This window comes from Schistocerca gregaria, chromosome 1 (genome assembly GCF_023897955.1).
Source record: "Schistocerca gregaria isolate iqSchGreg1 chromosome 1, iqSchGreg1.2, whole genome shotgun sequence".
Classification (NCBI taxonomy): domain Eukaryota; kingdom Metazoa; phylum Arthropoda; class Insecta; order Orthoptera; family Acrididae; genus Schistocerca; species Schistocerca gregaria.
In genome coordinates this window covers 220,153,675-220,169,398 of record NC_064920.1, presented here as the reverse complement: position 1 = coordinate 220,169,398, position 15,724 = coordinate 220,153,675, and the positions used below count along the sequence as shown (strand labels likewise).

At 44.2% G+C, this 15,724-nt stretch overlaps 1 protein-coding gene and 1 pseudogene across 1 annotated transcript in view; one reads left to right on the top strand and one right to left on the bottom strand.

Moving 5' to 3' along the window:
• LOC126337818 (uncharacterized) overlaps positions 1-15,724 on the bottom strand; it is a 96,794-nt gene that overhangs the window by 31,119 nt on the left and 49,951 nt on the right. The gene's annotated exons all lie outside the window — the stretch shown is intronic.
• On the top strand, positions 402-519 carry LOC126292797 (5S ribosomal RNA; annotated as a pseudogene).

Genomic DNA, 15,724 nt, shown 5'->3' with positions numbered 1-15,724 from the left:
AGCTCTGCCAGGTGTCAGGGATTTCCTGAAGTTGACTCGACTGCGGGAGTGTCATGTTTTAATGCTTCATGCATGATGCGGCTTTTTTTCAAGCATCTCAATGCTTATGACGTCATATGTCTTGAATTATGAGTCGCCATTATTCAGCGCCATATGTGGATACTGCCTGCAAAACATGTTACCAATGCAGTTTGTATCAAAGAAGTAATAAATGTAAACACCATGCATGAAGCGACAGTTTTTCACACATCTCAGTGTTTTTACGTCATATCTTCTGATATATGTGTCATACAATGATAGTGTAGGTACATTCAGCGGCATATGTGGATACTGTCTGCCAAATTTCTTGCGACTACAGTTAGTATCAACGAAGTAATAAATGTAAACGTCAAGCACCATGTGCCAACGGCCTTGCTGCAGTGGTAGCACCGATTTCCGTCAGATCACCGACGTTAAGCGCTGTCGGGCTGGGATAGCACTTGGATGGGTGACCATCCGGTCTGCCGAGCGCTGTTGGCAAGCGGGGTGCACTCAGCCCTTGTGAGGCAAACTGAGGAGCTACTTGATTGAGAAGTAGGCTCCGGTCTCGGAAACTGACATACACGGCCCGGAGAGTGGTGTGCACCTCCATATCTGCAACCAGTGACGCCTATGGCCTGAGGATGACACGGCGGCCGGTCGATATCGTTGGGCCTTCATGGCCTGTTTCGGGGGGGGGGGGAGTTTAGTTTGTAGTCAAGCACCATGTGGCTGTTTTTTCACACACCTCAGTATTTATGATGTCATATTTCCCTGAAGTATGTGCGGTATCCATATACAACTTTGTAGTTACATTTAGTGGCGTATGTGGATACAGTCTGCGAAATATGTTACGAATACAGTCAGTAGCAAAGAAGTAGTAATTTTAAATGTCAAGCTTGATGTGACAGTTATTCACGCGTGTCATTGTTTATGATGTCATATCTCCTGAACTGTGATAGGTAGGTGGTTCTTACCACCACAGCAATGTTTGCCTGACATTAAGAGATACGTGTACTAAGATTGGCTGAAATCACTCTAGTGGTTTAGGAGGAGATATGGAACATACACACACACACACACACACACACACACACACACACACACACACACACACACACACACACACACATATTTATAAAATGTATGTATTCCATTTTGTCGTGACAGCATTCACTTCTTGTATGCTACAGTGTTTTATGAAGCTACAACCATTACTCTGGAAAAGTGACGTTTTTACAAATATGAAAAACTGTTCCAAGCAACAAAGTGGTCTTGTACCTAGAAACAAATACTGTTTGTGAAAAACTGTTTCAAGATGCAACATAATCTTGTATCAAGGAACAAATACTGTTTTCTATTCAAATTTAAAAGTGTTGCAGTCGAGAACCTCTTGTCAGTACTGTATTTAATAATTTGTGTGTTACATTATTACTCTATTACACACAAATAATCAGTGAGTGCAATTACGTTAAACGGAAGTACGTATTATCAAAAATCAATTACAGTTTGAAAACGTTATGAAATAGAAGCTAGTGACCAACCAGCACAAATTCCCATTTTTCAAGACGGGAAAATTGTTAAGAAGTTCTAGAAACTCAGTTCATTTGCAAATATCGCGTCTTCCATGGTAGGAGACTTTCCGTTTCAAGCTGCAAGACGGTGCACAATTGACGACACGTTATCTAACTAGTTTTCTACATCTACATTTATACTCCGCAAGCCAACCAACGGTGTGCGGCGGAAGGCACTTTACGCGCCACTGTCATTACCTCCCTTTCCTGTTCCAGTCGCGGATGGTTCGCGGGAAGAACGACTGCCGGAAAGCCTCCGTGCCCATTCGAATCTCTCTGATTTTACATTCGTGATCTCCTCGGGAGGTATAAGCAGGGGGAAGCATTATATTCGATACCTCATCCAGAAACGCACCCTCTGGAAACCTGGACAGCAAACTACACCGCCATGCAAAGCGCCTCTCTTGCAGAGTCTGCCACTTGAGTTTGCTAAATACCACCGTAACGGTATCACGCTTACCAAATATCCCTGTGACGAAACGCGCCGCTCTTCTTTGGATCTTCTCTCTCTGTCAACCCGACGTAGTACGGATCCCACACTGGTGAGCAATACTCAAGTATAGGTCGAACGAGTGTTTTGTAAGCCACCTCCTTTGTTGATGGACTACATTTTCTAAGGACTCTCCTAATGAATATCAACCTGGCACCCGCCTTAGCAACAATTAATTTTATATGATCATTATACTTCAAATCGTTCCATACGCATCCTCCCAGATATTTTACAGAAGAAACTGCTACCGGTGTTTGTTCCGCTATCATATAATCATATAATAAAGGATCCTTCTTTCTATGTATTCGCAATACATTACATTTGTCTATGTTAAGGGTCAGTTGCCACTCCCTGCGCCAAGTGCGTATCCACTGCAGATATTCCTGCATTTCGCTGCAATTTTCTAATGCTGCAACTTCTCTATATACTACAGCATCATCCGCGAAAAGCTAAGGTATACAGAATGTTGCAGCTAAAGAGTTCATAACTCTATTGTATTATACAGCACTTAAATATGTAAAACTTGTAATACTTACTAACGAAAAGCTGCACCAAACACCTCATATCTAATAACAAAAGTAGTAAAAAATGCCGGAAAACTGTTTATGGTGGTTTCTAGCGCATAATTCTTTGTGATTTAGAAATCCGTAAGTAGACTGAAATTGTGACTTGATGCACTACCATCCAGGTAGTATGAGCTGAAATTACGTATGTCAACCTAACTTTGATATGCTAATGTGTTGATGCGGAATTGATTTACGGTGGAAAAAAGTTCGTTTCAGTTTTGGCCACTAGGTGTAACTCTGGTCTGTACAGCATATCGTCGACGTCTCCAGTGCTCGTATTGTTCAGATTGTGTAGGCGGTTGTCAATAATAAAACCAACAGTTGGGTCTCTCACTTGTTTTACTTTGACTACCCATGTCCTGTTCCTAATCCAATATGTGCCTGGTGGCCAAAATTGGAACAAATTTTTTTCATCGTAAATCGGATCCGCATTAACGCATTAGAATATCTACCAAGTTTTGCTGCCATACTATAATTGCAACCCACACTGGACCTGCAGCTGCAGCTGCATTTTAATTGTAACAAGACAGTACAGCTCTCGCCTACTATTTGCCACACAGATATAAAGCTGAAGCCGGCCGCTGTGACCGAGCGGTTCTAGACGCTTCAGTCCGGAACCGCACCGCTGCTACGGTCGCAGGTTCGAATCCTGCCTCGGGCATGGATGTGTGTGATAGGTTAGTTAGGTTTAGGTAGTTCTAGTCTAGAGGACTGATGACCTCATATGTTAAGTCACATAGTGCTCAGAGCCATTTGAACCATTTTATAAAGCTGATATTACTGACTGGACATGAGGATCGTCTTGTATTGCAACACTTCCATATCCTCAATTCTTTCTGGTCTTCGTCTTTTATGACCCAAGCTTCAGAAACTACTAGTTTCTTGAAGCTGTAATTTAGCACGTAAGCTGATGGAACTCCTCGACCAAGATATACTATGTGATCAAAAGTATCCGGACACCCCCCAAAACATACGTTTTTCATATTAGGTGCATTGTGTTGCCACCTACTGCTAGGTACTATATATCAGTGACCTCACTAGTCATTAGACATCGTGAGAGACCAGAATGGGGCGCTCCGCGGAACTCACGGACTTCGAAAGTGGTCAGGTGATTGGGTGTCACTTGTGTCATACGTCTCTACGCGAGATTTCCACACTCCTAAACATCCCTAGGTCCACTGTTTCCGAAGTGATAGTGAAGTGGAAACGTAGCGGGGCATGTACAGCACAAAATCGTACAGGCCGACCTCGTACCGGTCGATGTGGCCGAGAGGTTCAGTCCGGAACCGTGCTGCTGCTAAGGTCGTAGGTTTGAATCCTGCCTCGGGCATGGATGTGTGTGATGTCCTTACGTTAAGTAGTTCTATGTCTAGAGGACTGATGACCTCAGATGTTAAGTCCCATAGTGCTTAGAGCCATCTGAACCATTTTTAGAGCCGACATCGTCTGTTGACTGACAGAGACCGCAGACAGTTGAAGAGGGTCGTAATGAGTAATAGGCAGACATCTATCCAGACAATCACGCAGGAATTCCAAACTGCATCAGAAACCACTACAAGTACTATGACAGTTAGGCGGGAGGTGGGTTTCATGGTCGAGCGGCTGCTCATAAGCCACACTTCACGCTGGTAAACGCCAAACAACGCCTCGCTTGATGTATGGAGGAGCTTGCATCCCTTGTTTTGCGTGGCACTATCACAGCATGATGTTTTAAGCATCTTTTTGCTTCCCACTGTTGAAGAGCAATTCGGGGATGGCGGTTGCATCTTTCAACACGATCAAGCACCTGCTCATAATGCGCGGCCTGTGGCGGAGTGGTTACACGGCAATAAGATCCCTGTAATGGACTGGATGTACAGAGTCCTGACCTGAATCCTATAGAACACCTTCGTGCCAGGCCTCACCGATCGACATCGATACCTCTCCTCAGTGCAGCACTCCGTGAAGAATGGGCTGCCATTCCCCAAGAAACCTTCCACCGCCTGATTGAACGTATGCCTGCGAGAGTGGAAACTGTCATCAAGGCTAAGGGTGGCCAACACCATGTCGAATGGCTCTGAGCACCATGGGACTTAACTCCAGAGGTCATCTGTCCCCTAGAACTTAGAACTACATAAACCTAACTAACCTAAGGACATCACACACACCCATGGCCGAGGCGGGATTCGAACCTGCGACCGTAGCGGTCGCGCGGTTCCAGAGTGTAGCGTCTAGAACCGCTCGGCCACCCCGGCCGGCAACACCATATTGAATTCCAGCATTACCGATGGCGGACGCCACGAACTTATGTCATTTTCAGTCAGGTTTCCGAATACTTTTGATCACATAGTATACGTAACGGCATTAGTCACGCCTGCTTCTGGCATGTTGGCATTACTCGAGCATTAGTAACATCCCAACGTACGCACTGGATGTGTGCTGCATATTTATTCCACATCAGTGCCTGCGGCATGTCGAATCTTATTTGTTTGTACAATCAGACTTACTTCGTCTGTGCCGGTGTAAGAACACACTTTACACTCTAAAAGAACATAACTTCAAAGAGGGCATCGAGGAAGCTTATCGCTACGTGACACCAGCAACTTTTTTTGTAGCACAGTGTCGTGCATCCATACATAAAACGTTGAAAGTTTCTGGCTCCATTACGAAAACTGATAGAAAGATAATTTAAATAGATTTTTACGTAGTAGGTTTAAATATATCAGCTAAATGATAGAAAAAATACACTCCTGGAAATTGAAATAAGAACACCGTGAATTCATTGTCCCAGGAAGGGGAAACTTTATTGGCACATTCCTGGGGTCAGATACATCACATGATCACACTGACAGAACCACAGGCATATAGACACAGGCAACAGAGCATGCACAATGTCGGCACTAGTATAGTGTATATCCACCTTCCGCAGCAATGCAGGCTGCTATTCTCCCATGGAGATGATCGTAGAGATGCTGGATGTAGTCCTGTGGAACGGCTTGCCATGCCATTTCCACCTGGCACCTCAGCTGGACCACTGTTCGTGCTGGACGTGCAGACCGCGTGAGACGACGCTTCATCCAGTCCCAAACATGTTCAATGGGGGACAGATCCGGAGATCTTGCTGGCCAGGATAGTTGACTTACACCTTCTAGAGCACGTTGGGTGGCACGGGATACATACGGATGGGCATTGTCCTGTTGGAACAGCAAGTTCCCTTGCCGTTCTAGGAATGGTAGAACGATGGGTTCGATGACGGTTTGGATGTACCGTGCACTATTCAGTGTCCCCTCGACGATCACCAGAGGTGTACGGCCAGTGTAGGAGATCACTCCCCACAACATGATGCCGGGTGTTGGCCCTGTGTGCCTCGGTCATATGCAGTCCTGATTGTGGCGCTCACCTGCACGGCGCCAAACACGCATACGACCATCATTGGCACCAAGGCAGAAGCGACTCTCATCGCTGAAGACGACACGTCTCCATTCGTCCGTCCATTCACGCCTGTCGCGACACCACTGGAGGCGGGCTGCACGATGTTGGGGCGTGAGCGGAAGACGGCCTAACGGTGTGCGGGACCGTAGCCCAGCTTCATGGAGACGGTTGCGAATGGTCCTGGCCGATACCCCAGGAGCAACATGTTTCCCTAATTTGCTGGGAAGTGGCGGTGCGGTCCCCTACGGCAGTGCGTAGGATCCTACGGTCTTGGCGTGCATCCGTGCGTCGCTGCGGTCCGGTCCCAGGTCGACGGGCACGTGCACCTTCCGCCGACCACTGGCGACAACATCGATGTACTGTGGAGACCTCACGCCCCACGTGTTGAGCAATTCGGCGGTACGTCCACCCGGCCTCCCGCATGCCCACTATACGCCCTCGCACAAAGTCCGTCAACTGCACATACAGTTCACGTCCACACAGTCGCGGCATGCTACCAGTGTTAAAGACTGCGATGGAGCTCCGTATGCCACGGCAAACTGGCTGACACTGACGGCGGCGGTGCACAAATGCTGCGCAGCTAGCGCCATTCGACGGCCAACACCGCGGTTCCTGGTGTGTCCGCTGTGCCGTGCGTGTGATCATTGCTTGTACAGCCCTCTCGCAGTGTCCGGAGCAAGTATGGTGGGTCTGACACACCGGTGTCAATGTGTTCTTTTTTCCATTTCCAGGAGTGTACGTTCTATTAAAAAAATTACAGCTCATTGCTGCAACTCTCCTGAAGAAGAATTGATAATCTAAGTTCATAACTGCACAGAAACAGTGACGTTTCTTGCGTCTACTTATCAAATAAATTTTCCTTTCACATATTATTTTGTAAGTTTCAGAGAAAAAATCGTTACCTGAAACACCTGGCACGTATTAAGCACGTTCGACAACGGATGCAGAATTGTTTTGTACCAGCTTCCTGTTTTATTTCTATTTCTCTTCCTCTAACCTATCTACCTCTTATATATCTCTTTTACCCCATTCTATCGTCTTATGTCTCTGCTCGATGAGAATAACTCACAAGCTGCAAGAATATAACGAGAAAATTCCCAACTAACAATGGAACTGACATTCACAAAAGAAAAGTATGTTTACTTTCATATACATAGTCACTATTATTATTATTATTATTATTATTCTTGATTGTTATAATTATTTTTTTATTGTTATAATTATCATTGTACTACTTTTATAATCTCTATTTTTTTTCATTAACATCAATACTACATAATACGTTATATGTCCTTAATGTTATGTAGAAACTGTAACTCGTTCAATCTGAGTATGCCTGGTTAGGTGTAAGAGAGGGCCTGAAGGCCCTAATCTTGCCAGGTAAAATAAAGACATAAATAAATAAATATCGTCACCTCACCAGTAAGCAGTACAACTGCCTTTCCCAAAAAGAGTAAATAATCTTTTGAATTGTCGATCAGCGTGATTTGTTAGTGTAGCATCTGTATTATCACCAAATATTATCAGTCATTCAGTGTCCACCGTGATTGTAATCATATCGCAGTGATTAAGTCATAATTTTTTCTGTTGAGGTAACAGGTACTCGTCCCCTGTGTAATTTGCTTGTCAGTTCTTTGTGTGTTGATACGTTTCCGACGCATCTTTAATTTATCGGTTTTATCTGTCATCGCTAATTGAGTTGGCGCCATTTGTGACGGTCCGGAAAGCATAGCCCTGATAAACACTTACCATTGCGCAACGTCGGTATAAAAACTTCATTAAAGAAATCAAACCTGAAACAGGGTGATGAACTGTGGAAAATGAACACAGCTCAGAAATTTTATATTTGCATGGGACACTGATAGAGATCAGTAAGCACTGCATTGGAAATTTGCCACTTGAGACAATGATGTATATAAGAGTCAATTGTGCTGACCTCCGTCAATCCTGTGTGGTAAGGATCCCACAGCAGAGCGATACTCTAGCACAGGACGGACAAGCGTGGTGTAGGCCCTATTATTATTATTATTATTATTGTTATTGCAGTGCCTAAACCAGCGAAAAGAACGAATGAAATTTTAGAAACACGCAAAAATTCATTACAAATAGCCAGTAGGCTAGAATCAGATTGAAAATGTTTCGGTTGCCTTGAACTGTTGTTTCTGAATTAGGCTCTCTCGAAAAGGTCCGATCACGGTAAGAGGATTTGAAAGAAGAATGTCCATTTCTACCATAAACTGTGAGCGCTCACACACATTTGCATGATTGTTCTCCAATTCTCACTTATATGTTTGGTAGACGCTACAAAGAACACTTTCAGACTATTTCTCCACCGTTCTAGCCCAGAACAGCTTGTGGAAAAAAATAAAATAAACATATAAATCTTTTCGTACGATCTCTGACTTGTCTTATTTCATCACGGTGATGATTTTTCCCTATGTTGACGTAAGTCACCAAAATACTTTGGCAAAGTTGATGATTAAAGGTTCGTGAAAAACGACTTTGTTTTCATGATTGCCATCCCTCACTATATTCTTGACACTCTCTCCCCTATTTCCAGATAATACAAACCGAGCTGCCCCTCTCTGAAGTTTTTCGATGTCTTTCGTCAATCCTATCAGATAAGGATCCCATACCGCGCAGCACAGCTACTGCCTAATAATAATAACAACAACAGTAATACTAATAATAACAATAAGATGCATAACCGACAAAAATTTTTTTTTAGAATTTTGTTGTTTTGTACGTAATAAAGAACAGGCAATAACGAAATAATGTGTAAGGCTTCGCAACCCTCCATTTCACAGTTTGGGGTAAGTGGGAGTTTTTCGTGCTTTTCCATTTTTTAGTGCAAGTGTACAAGATCCCTAACAGATGTATTAATTCACGAATTTACTTCCGGTCTGAAAATCAGATATTCTTATGCTGCACCCACACATCAAATTGTGCTAACTATCACAAACAAAGCATTTGTTCTCGAAGGTCCCATTTCAATTGCAGCTAACCTTTGTTGGTAATTTACTTTTCTGTTCCAAGAACGAGATTTTCACTCTGCAACGGAGTGTTCTCTGATATGAAACTTCCTGCAGCACCGAGATTCGAACTCGGGACCTTTACCTTTAGAGGGCAAGTAATCTACCGACTGAGCTATCCAAGCGCGGCTCACGACCTATCCTCACAGCTTTACTTTTCAGTTAGCATTTGAAATAGATTCAGCAAAGTTCATGTTTACACTTTACGCGATAGCCGATTCCCACATAGTAAGCAACCAATTTCAAACACAAAGTGCCGTTTGTGGAAATGATTAAATGTTTCAAATGGCTCTCAGCACTATGGGACTTAACATCTGAGGTCATCAGTCCCCTAGAACTTAGACCTACTGAAACCTAACTAACCTAAGGACATCACACACATCCATGTCCGAGGCCGGATTCGAACCTGCGACCTTAGCGGTGGCGCGGTTCCAGACTGAAACGCCTAGAACCGCTCGGCCACACCAGCCAGCAGAAATGACTAAACTCAAGCAGTAATGTTTACCAACAAGGTCGCTTGACTAGAATACAAATGAGGCACGGAGATCCATAAGTGCCTAAAGCACATGAAAGTGAATATCAGCGAAACCAGCTTTTCGTGAATTTTCATAATTACATACAATGTCGGCCTACAGCACGGGAAGCCTGACTCACCATAAGATCAACAGATTTCAGAAGCTTGAATAAATGCTACTATCTCACAATCGATAGTGACGTGCTTGTGATTCTCACAAGGGAAACTACCAATCGCAACCCCCTCAGATTTAGTGGCAAGAGCACCCTGTCGACAGCCGGTCAAAAACTGAATACAAATCAAGAATAAAAATAGGAAGAAGGTGCACTGAACTGTGAAAACAAACAAAAGAGAAACAGTGAACGGTACAAGCTCAAAAAATACAACATCGGGCACAGACGAAGAGCCATGGCGTCGAGATTAAGCGGTGGCGGTGTTGGACTCCAACGCGAATGAGCCCATACTCAAAGCTCCATTGTGTCAAATTTTTTTTCACAAAAATTATGAACTGTCCGTCGGGTCATTGACGTGTCTATTCGTTATATTGAAACTGATATCTCTGTTGTGGTGTAACGTCCGTCTGCAGCAGCGAGTTGTAAGGAAGAGACTTATAATGAAAGTTGATTCTGGACAACTATCATATTGGCAGCTGAAAGGAAGTGGCTTTCGAATGGGAACCGCAAACCTTTGATGACAAGGCGACAAGTCAACTGAATTCTCCACCAAACAATACATCTGGTGTGTCACACACGGCATTAGTGACAGTACGTGAGTCTTATGATAGGAATCTCTTATCGATGCGCTGGCCGGGGTGGACGAGCGGTTCTAGGCGCTTCAGTCTGGAACCGCGTGACTGCTACGGTCGCAGGTTCGAATCCTGCCTTGGGCATGGATGTGTGTGATGTAATTAGGTGAGTTAGGTTTAGGTAGTTCTAAGTTCTAGGGGACTGATGACCTCAGAAGTTGAGTCCCATAGTGCTCAGAGCCATTTGAACCATTTTTTCTTATCGATGCACTAACCTGTACGCCTGATGAGTGAGTGAGATATGCCGCCTTGGCCAATTTAAGTGTTAGTGTGAATGTGGTCACTCCCAACGAAATGATGAAAACATAACAGTTGTCACATTTGCTGGACTAAATGAACGCAACAGCTTCACAAGCACAGTTTTCCTTGTGCTCTATCAAAACATATGTCTTTAACATTTTTGAAGTTGTGTTCCGTTTTGGAGTCTTTGACTCTTTTAATTCCTTTATTCTAACATTGTTAATGCCCGTTTATTTATTGTTTTCATTTCTGTGAGATGTCTATGTGGTATCTCGCCTGCTCTTATTGTTCATCACATTTGCATTCGACGGTAACTTATTCTTACATGACTCATACACTATAACCAATGTATAGTATGACACCTGCCAAGACTACAGAAAGAGAACAAACAGTTCAATGACCGAACAGATAGTTCATAATGTTGCGAAAAAAAATTGGCACTAGGGAGTTTTGAACATGGCTCGCCTGCTTGCAGTCCATTCACTGTTTATATTTTGCTTTTCTTTCCGCAGTTCAGTACACTTTCTTCCTGTTTTCATGCTTGATCTGTGTTCTGTTTTTGACGGTCTATCCACTAGACCGTTTTACCACTAAATCTGAGGGGGTGCGATGGGGAGTTACCGTTGTCAGCGCCTCAAATAGATTACTGTATGATAAAATTCATAACTTAATAAACTATAACTCATTCACAAAATAAGTCTACTGAGAGTACATCATTAATATATACCGACACCTCATCTAATTTTACTCCAGTAATAGTGACTCAATCAGCATATCTGACGAGTCTGCTATCATCTAACTGGATTTGTATGGAGCAAATGAGGGTAACAGTCTGCCACAGTGTGCTACTAACTGGTGGTCCTGACGTAAGCTTGTTGTTGAAAGGCAAGGGCTAGCTGTGCACATGTTGAACCGTGCACATTATTTGTCAATGCGTGTTCATTTGGCCCATATGGTAATTACGTCACGAACGTTGCGCATGCACAAAAGCAGGTGCAGTTCTGCGACCCAGTGCTAACCACCACGGAAGAACTTTGGATCCGGGTGAATGCAGCATGGATGGCTATACTACAGGACGCCAATCACGCCTTATAAGCGTCGATGCCATCAGGCATGGAACAACTTATCATGGTCCATGGCGACTCTGTGACTACTAGGCAACAGGCACATGCTGAGCCGAGCTGAACGAAATGCTGATTATTTCTGCAGGGAACACTAATGTACATATCCTGTGAATAAAAAACGTTCTATCTCTAGTCGTTCAAGGTGTTCTGTTTCTTTTTTCTCAACATGAGTGTATATTTCCAGACCAAAGACGAATGGAGAATCAGTCTAGCGACGAAGATAGCCGCAAATAATGAAATCCTCAGATATAAGAGATTTTATCAAAGGTGAGGTTGCTATGGTCCGCCGCCTGACAAAAAGAATCTCAGAAACGGAAAATCTGGTCGGCTTTTCAAGCTACTGTCGTGAGTGTCTATGGAATGTCGTTGAAGGATAATGAAACCACGAGTAGGTGACAAGCTGTTTTATGTCTACGCTTCATCGTAGAACATTGATGTCGGAGGCTTTCCCGCTCTCTAAAGCTCTCGCTGTGGCGGATAAAACGCCAGAGTGCAATATGGTGCTGGCCCAGGTGTTTCTGAACATATTGTTCAGCACACGATGTCAAACATGGGGCTTCTCAGTAGCCGATCCTTGTGTGTTCCCATGTTGACCCAGCAAGAATGTCAGCAACAACTGCAGTGGGCGCTGGATTATCTAAACTGGACCGTGGATCTATGGAAACGTGTCGCCTGGTGAGATGAATCACATTTCTTGTTACACCTGGTCGGTGATCGTGTCAGGATATGCCGTCATCTGGACAAACGGCTGTTCGAAAGATGCATCACGCTTCGGATGCAAACTGATGAGGGCAGTATTACCTGGACTTTCATCCCACCTGTGGTGCTATTAAACAGAAGAATCATGACAAGCCGTGAGCTATGTGAATGTTATTGCAGACCATGTTACCTCTTCACGCTCGGTGTCTTCCCTGATGGCGATGAGATCTTCCATCTGGATAACTGTCTATGTCACAAGGCCTGATTCTTGCTACAGTATTTTGAGGAGCGTTCCAGTTAATTCACGCCGACGTCATAGCCACAAAATTCGTCTATTCTTAAGCTGATGGAACACGTGCGTTGCTATAGGGAGCCTCCTGCTTTCCTTAAACCTCCGACCGGTAATTTGGGAAATTGCCTGATCTATGAGTAGATATTTGGTGCTACCTGTCACGAGAAACCGACCGTGTACTTGTCTTATACATATCACGTAGAATCTCTGACGTATTGCGTTCCAAATGTGACCCACCATGCTACAAGTTCATAATGTTGTGGCTCATCAGTGTATATAGGGGCTCCGAAACAGTCTGAAAAGATTAGGGTGTTGGAGGGTAAATTCAGCTGGGAAATAATAGTTAAGAAATATATTCGATACGGTGCGTCGTTTCCGAACTAATTAGCATTGAAAAATGAAATGATCGGATGGCATTGTTGGCCGGGAGGCCCCATGCAGGGAAGTTCGACCGATGTATTGCAAGTCCTTTTTAATTGACGCCACTTCAGCGGTTTGCGAGTCAATAATGATGAAGAACAGACAACACCCAGTCATCACGAGGCAGAGAAAATCCCTGATCCCGCCGGGAATCGCCCCCGGGACCCCGTGCGCGGGGAGCGAGAACGCTACCGCAAGACCACGAGCTGCGTACTAATTAGCATTGATGCTAGCCAATCAAGCGGCACGCCAAATACAATTAGTGACAGCTGTTGCCATAGCGTTGATGATAGCACACGAGACTGCTCGCAATTGACTCGGATTCAATTTTTACTGTCGTCTCATCTCTAAGTTTTGTTCGGTTTTAGAAAAAAACAAACGAAAACCTCGTTTGGCGACGCTGTTTGTGGTGCTATACTTGAATTTGCTCACTGGCTAACTTCAGTGTTAATTGAGTAGGAAACGTAGCAATGTAGAGATTTTTTTCTTAGCAGTTGTTTGTCTGCACAACCTTCTTTTCAACATACTTACATGCTTTTCAAGCTGTTTCTGATCACCCTTCATAAACGCCCTAGTGAGTAACATCTGGAGGTATGTGGGGGTGTTAGCAGATGATGCTGTCGTACATAAAGAGTAGTCATAACGATGGAAAGTTGTAGTGAAATGCAGAAAAATATGTATTGGTACAGGGATTGGCATTCGAAACTCAACATACGAGGTGCATTCAAGTTCTACGGCCTCCTATTTTTTTTCTCCGAACTGGAAAGAGATAGAAACATGCACATTGTTTTAAAATGAGGCCGTGTTCATTGTCAATACGTCCCAGAGATGGCAGCACCATACGGCAGATGGAATTTTACCGCGAGCGGCGAGAATGAGAACTGTTTTAAATACTTAAAATGGCGTCGTTTTCCTTACTTGAACAGTGTGCAATCATTCGTTTTCTGAATTTGCGTGGTGTGAAGCCAATTGAAATTCATCGACAGTTGTAGGAGACATGTGGTGATGGAGTTATGGATGTGTCGAAAGTGCATTTGTGGGTGCGACAGTTTAATGAAGGCAGAACATCGTGTGACAACAAACCGAAACAACCTCGGGCTCGCACAAGCCAGTATGACGACATGATCGAGAAAGTGGAAAGAATTGTTTTGGGGGATCCCGAATGACTGTTGAACAGATCGCCTCCAGAGTTGGCATTTCTGTGGGTTCTGTGCACACAATCCTGCATGACGACCTAAAAAAGTGTCATCCAGGTGGGTGCCACGAATGCTGACGGACGACCACATGGCTGCCCGTGTGGCATGTTGCCAAGCAATGTTGACGCGCAACGACAGCATGAATGGGACTTTCTTTTCGTCGGTTGTGACAGTGGATGAGACGTGGATGCCATTTTCAATCCAGAAACAAAGCGCCAGTCAGCTCAATGGAAGCACACAGATTCACCGCCACCAAAAAAATTTCGGGTAACCGCCAGTGCTGAAAAAATGATGGATGCCATGTTCTGGGACAGCGAGGGCGTAATCCTTACCCATTGCGTTCCAAAGGGCACTATGGTAACAGTTGCATCCTACGAAAATGTTTGGAAGAACAAATTCCTTCCTGCACTGCAGCAAAAACATCCGGGAAGAGCTGCGCATGTGCTGTTTCACCAAGACAACGCACCCGCACATCGAGCTAACGTTACGCAACAGTTTCTTCGTTATAACAACTTTGAAGTGATTCCTCATGCTCCCTGCTGACCTCACCTGGCTCATAGTGACTTTTGGCTTTTTCCAACAATGAAAGACACTCTCTGTGGCCGCACATTCACCAGCCGTGCTGCTATTTCCTCAGCGATTTTCCAGTGGTCAAAACAGACTCCTAAAGAAGCCTTCGCCGCTGCCATGGAATCATGGCGTCAGCATTGTGAAAAATGTGTACGTCTGCAGGGCGATTATGTCGAGAAGTAACGCCAGTTTCATCGATTTCGGGTGAGTAATTAATTAGAAAAAAAAACGGAGGCCTTAGAACTTGAATGCACCTCGTAAATATCCCGCTCATAAACGACTGCTGAACAAGCGCTGGGTGCAATCACATAAATTAAATACATGAAGTTATGCGTGTGGAATGATTTAAAGTGAAGCAACAACGTAAAAATAATCTACATGTACATGTGGTATGTTATTTCAGGTTCAGTTGTGAGTAACCGGCTGGGAATTTGGATCGGAAGGCTATGCCGGCGTGGTAGGTCAGCGTGTTCAGTCGCATTATTAGCTACCTTCTGTAGTAAGAAAAAACTGAGTGAACGGATCAACAAAAAACCTGACTGATGTCACAGGACGTCCGCCCCGAAAGCATTCAACGAAAAATATAGAACAAAAAGAGACAAACAAAAGGAATGACAGTTAAGGCGACTGCTTGTGTGAGAAATCCAGTTTCGAGTGCAAATCCAGCACAAATTTTAACTTCTTGCCCAGATGCGGGTAACGTCATTAAAACCCTTGAAGAACAAAAATAATCGGAAGAAAAACAGACGGCAGACTAAGATACACTGGAAGAA